Below are 6,000 nucleotides of genomic sequence, written 5' to 3' on the forward strand. Positions count from 1 at the left end.
AGTGTGGATGCTCAATATTCCACGCCCTTAAAAGACTAAAAGTGTATGCTCAGGTCCCATAAAACATCCAAAAATATGGCTGAGTTAGGGTGACCCCGAGCCACTATCGCCTCTCATGCGGCAGCCCAGATGGCCTCGCGCCCCTAAGTGCCTCGCGCACCAGCGCCTCGCGAGGCCCTTCCACTTCGCGTGCCAGCATCAGGCGAGGCCGCCCACAACGCTTCGCACGCCAGCATCTCGCGAGGCCACCTCCGCCTCGCGCGCCCAGCATCAGGCGAGGCCACCTCCGCCTCGCGCGCCAAGCATCAGGCGAGGCCACCTCCGCCTCGCGCGCCAAGCATCAGGCGAGGCCACCTCTGCCTCATGCGCCAAGCATCAGGTGAGGCCACCTCTGCCTCGCGCGCCCAGCATCAGGTGAGGCCGCCTCCGCCTCGCGCACCCAACATCAGGCGAGGCCACCTCCGCCTCGCGCGCCAAGCATCAGGCGAGGTCGCCTCCGCCTTGCGCGCCCAGCATCAGACGAGGCCACCTCCGCCTCACGCGTCAAGCACTCGCCTCGTGTCTCATTCACCTAAGCACCTCTGGAGCTACGCCTCCAAGGGCCTTGCGAGATATGGCCATGTCTCGCCTCGCCACGGCCGTGCCATGAGGGCCTCGCGAGAGACCATCTCGCACCCTTCACTTCGAGATGGCATCTCCTACGGAGACCTATGGAAACCCCACCATCTAGGAGTGAAAGCTCAAGTATGATTCAGAGAGGTCATGCTAGTACAATCTTGTACGAGGTACGACTTTTAAGACCCCGTACGCCTGACCATAGCACTCATGCTAGACAAGTAGTTGGAGCACAAGGAGAGAGGACATGGCCTGCATGCTCCCAACCAGGTGTCAGAGTCGACACCACTACCACCTGCACCACTCCTCTGACATTCATACGGTCAAGTGGTGGAGACATCCTCCTGGCACCTGCCCATGTACTGGTTGCAACACCACTACCTCTGAAACCACTCTCCTGACAGTGTACTTATGTACTGCCTGGTCCCCTGGACCACAGTGTATCTAAGGCCATTAGAGCCCACTATATAATAAACCCTAATTCCACATGGAAGGGGGTTGGAAAATTTATTGTAGCAAGTGCACCATAGTGAATGAAAAACTGATTTTACCATTGTTTTTCTGCAATTGTTCTTAGAGTTGATTCTTAAATTTCTAAGGCTTTTCTATTGATAATCTTTATCTTGCAATTCTTTCCAACTTAACTTAGTTGACGAGTTCTCACCGTCAACAATAGGATTCCTAACCAGTGTGGTAGATACCACTCAGGTAATGCCAGTGGGACCAGAAAGGACTAGATTAGTTTGTGAGTTCCTGTATGTGTTTCCAGAGGATTTACTGGGGTTACCGCCAGACAGAGAGATAGAGTTTGTTATTGAACTAGCACCAGGGACAGAGCCAGTGTCTAGGGCACCGTACCGAATGGCCCAGCAGAGTTGAAGGAACTGAAGGTACAATTACACGAGTTGTTAGACTTGGGTTTTATTAGACTCAGTTTCTCTCCATGGAGTGCACCAGTCCTATTTGTAAAGAAAAGGGACGATTCTCTAAGGATGTGTATTGATTACAAGGAACTGAACAAGTTAACTATTAAGAACAAGTATCCTCTGCCAATGATAGATGATCTGTTTGATTAGTTTTAGGGTAAGGCGGTGTTCTCGAAGATAGATCTTTGATCTGGTTATCACCAGTTGAGGTTCAAGGAAAATGATATACCAAAGGCTGGTTTTCACACTAGATACGAGCATTATGAGTTTCTAGTAAGGTCTTTTGGTTTGACTAATGCCCTAGCAACTTTTATGGATCTGATGAACATGGTGTTCAAAGACTATCTGGATTGGTTTGTGATCGTCTCCATTTACAATATTCTAGTTTATTCTCAGTCAGAGGAAGAGCATGAGCAGTATCTCAGGCTGGTGCTATAGAGAATGAGAGAGCACAGACTATATGCGTTGTAACACCCTACTTCCTTAGAGTCGTTACTAAGTGAGTTTAAAACGTGCATTTAACTCGCTAATCAAGGTTTTAAGACAAAAGTGTAACTAAACCACAAACAGAGTCATAAACTTGGAAAATAATTCCATTTATTGAAAAACATAAAGCGTTTAACATTTGGGATCCCAAAATACGGTTTAGAAATATTTACAACTCAAAAATATAACTGAAGTTGGCTAAACAGCAAAATCTAGGTTTAGTACAATCATCTCCCAAAATACCCCTGGGCGTGGCAACCAGGCAGGCCAAACATGTACGCGCCGCTTCACACTCTCCGTACTCATGGTTGGTCGACTTTCCCCTTGCCCTTACCTGCACCACAGAGCACCCGTGAGCCGAAGCCCAGCAAGAAAACCCTCACAAGCAGATAACATATGCATATTACACACTTAACATATAAATAATCCATCACTAGGCTAATCACATACGGCCATGCCGTCTCAGGCGCTTTACAGGCCCTGGGTTCGCGGTCTACACTGTGAGCATATCACAGGTATCCTTTAGGGTCTTGCTCGGGCAACTCGCACTCCGCATGCTAAATGCTGCTTCTGGCCTATCACAGGTATCCTTTAGGGTCTCGCTCGGGCAACTCGCACTCCGCATGCTAAATGCTGCTTCTGGCCCCTTGCCGTTCTCGGCCTTGCTGCTCTCGGCCTTCGCCGTTCCCAGCCTTCTCCGTTCTCGGCCCTCACCATTCCCGGCTCTTGGCGTTCATTCACATATACGAACACATAGCATAATTAAACATATACTTAAACATGAATAAACTCTATCAAAGGGGCTACGCACTGCAACACAATCATATAAGGTCGTGCCCTGCAACACAAGCTCTACGGGTACAAAAGTTTTCTTACCTGTGTCCCGAGCTTCCAAGCACCGATGTCTCGAGCACAGTCCCTTAGTCTGAGCCTCATTGAAACCCTAGTCACAACACACCAAAAATACCCATCCTTCAAATTCTAACTCATTAAATAACTTTGGGTCATAATTCTAGTGTCTGGGACCTTGAATTCTATCAATCTGGGTGATAAAATCCATCTCGGAGCCTTAACCTTTGGATTTCCAAGCCTAAAACCTCTTAAATGACCAAAAATGCACTAATAGTTGTGGCCCCATGAGGCCATGCCGCGGCCCGCCCCCAAACAGAGACCAACCCCAAAACAGGGCAGGCGCACCGCGACACAAGCAAGGGCATGTCGCGACCCGCCCTTCTTCCTGTCCATCAAAATGCTTCAGAGGGTCGCGGCTCAACAAGCACAATGCCGCGGCCCGACCCTTTGAACCCAGAGAAATCCTCCATTTTTGCCATGAAAACCCATCCAATTAACCCCAAAATCTACCCAACAACTCAAGCTAACCATCACAGAAGTTATATCATGCACTCAGCAACAAAACCTAACAAGAATTCTAGTTCAAAACCTCCTCAAACTCAAAGATGATTCTTCATCCAACTCACATGCAACACTTTAGAATATTAGTAGAAAACCAATGTAATTCATCAAGTTAAAGACTTTCCTTTGCTTAATTAAATCTTTGAGCTAATCTTCTAAGTTCCAAGCTTCAATCCCCCCATGCTCCAGCCTTGAATTCTGAGTTTCCTAGCTTAATCTCCTCAAAGTTTCCCTTAGTATGGTTTAGAGAAAGAGAGAGAGAGAGAAAATAAGAAGTTTGGGTCAGTTTCTCTAAGTTTCTGAACACTTCTCTAATTTTGTTTTATTTAACTCAAGTTTCTAAGGTTATGTCAAAGCTCGGGGTACCAAAAACGTCGCCGAGGGAAAAATGGTAAATTTTCCCAATTTTCCCTCCTAAACATTCTAACCTCAAATATATCTCCAAATATTTATTTCCATTACCCGATAACCCCATAAAACGTCTAATACCCAAAATACCCCTCGACTTGCCCTGAGTCAGATTTTTGACCCCGTTGTGACTTTCTGGCTAACAGCTCCCTAGGACTGTCCCAGATCGTGCAACATAGATATATCACAAGTATATCACAATTATTACAATTATCACATTTATGCCCTCAATGGGCTAAAATTACAAACAAGCCCCCAATAACCAAACAAGACCCACATGCATATTTAATTCACCCAAACATGCATTTCTAACCACATATTCACACAATTTCTCATATTATAACAATAAATCACTTATTTCCCTCCAGGCACGCTAATCAAGGCCCTAAGCCTTATTAGCAACTTCGGGTCGTTACATGCGTAGTTCAAGAAGTGTGAGTTCTGGCTACCCCATGTGACTTTCCTTGGTCACATTGTCAGTAGGGATGGGATCAAGGTGGACCCAGCTAAGATTGAGGCATTTGGAGATTGGCCAAGGCCAAGGAACGCCTAAGAGATCAGGATTTTCCTTTGATTGGCAGGTTATTACAGGCGTTTTGTGGAAGGGTTCTTGAGGATTGCTACCCCACTAACGGAACTAACACACTAAAACCAGAAGTTTGCGTGGTCATATAGGTGTGAGAACAACTTCCAGTAGTTGAAGCGACAAATTATTATAGCTCTAGTACTGATTCTTCCAACAGATTAGGAGAATTTTGTAGTGTACTATGATCACTCGAGATAGGTTTGGGTTGTGTTCTTATAAATCAAGGGCGGCAATAGTGTGCAGAGCACAGGTTGATATGGTTAGGCCTAATCAGGAGCGTGATATACGCTTGACCGACCCTATGGTCATTTGGAAAATAAAGCGCCAAGTACGTTGGGCCAGCTCTAAGGCTAATTATATAAAGGATAGGGCAATGGGTACTGTGGTGACTCTATAGTCCCATGTCCTAGGTCAATGTGCCTCGGTTTATTAGTCATTTGTTTAGGGCAGATGCCTCGGGGTGACTCTATGGTCACATATTTAGGGCAATGGACCCTGGTGTGACATTGTAGTCACTTATCTTATATAGAATACATGCATGAGTAGGGTTATTACTGCTAGGCATGCCTATTATGATTATGTAATATGTTATTAACTGCTTATGAGCTTGTTTAAGTTTTCTTGCTGAGCCTCTGCTCACGGGTGCTTTGTGGTGCAGGTGAGCGGAAAGGGAAGCTGGACCAGCCATGAGTTGGAGAGCTTCGGTGGCGACGTGTACATATGCAGCTGCGACCACCACGATAGGGGTTTCTCAGAGGAACTAGGGTCAAACCCTATTTTTTCTCTTAGCTCGCCTGGTTGTAACCTTTGAATTGTAATTATCCTTTTAAATGTTAATTTGGGATCCCATGTATGGAATTAAATTTTTTAATGAAATGGTTAGTCCTTTTGACCAAATTTTTTAACCACAAATTGTTAATCATGCTTAGTTACACGTTTATGGTCAAAGGACTTGTTTAGAGAGTCTAGCACCATTTAAAATACACAATGTAACAGTCTTGGCTATCCAGGGCTTTACAATGAGAGCAAGGAAAAGGGAAAGGCTTCCCCACTCAATCGACATCCAAAAGGAAGTATCTGGGGTCCTCAAGTGGAAAGAAAAGAGGAAGACAAGCAAGTTAAAAAATAGGCGGAGAGCCCACTAATCAAATATAGTGAATAAAAGAACTTAGAAGAGAAAGGCTTGAAAGAGAAAAGGATGAAGAAGAAGAACTAGAAAATAGAGAAGGAAGAGAAGAAGTAAAGGTTGATGCAAATGTCGAGGCAAGAAAGGATAGTGACGCTCATTCTAATGAACAAGTTTTTCAATTTGGGGCTTCAGAGACTGGCCCAAAAAAGTCTCCAAAGTCGCCATGAAAACCATAGCGTGGAACTACCAAGGTCTCAACCGTGGACCGACAATTCGAGAGGTAGCAGATCTTATAAGGATGCATCATCCTGACATCCTTATATTGTCTAAAACCAAAATGAAGAAATAACGGCATGTCAAGTTAATCAATCCTTTCCATTTCTATGATTCCTGCTATGTGGAACCTGTGGGGATTTCTGGAGGCTTTGGTATATGTT

Source organism: Humulus lupulus, chromosome 3 (assembly GCF_963169125.1).
Source record: "Humulus lupulus chromosome 3, drHumLupu1.1, whole genome shotgun sequence".
Classification (NCBI taxonomy): Eukaryota; Viridiplantae; Streptophyta; class Magnoliopsida; order Rosales; family Cannabaceae; genus Humulus; species Humulus lupulus.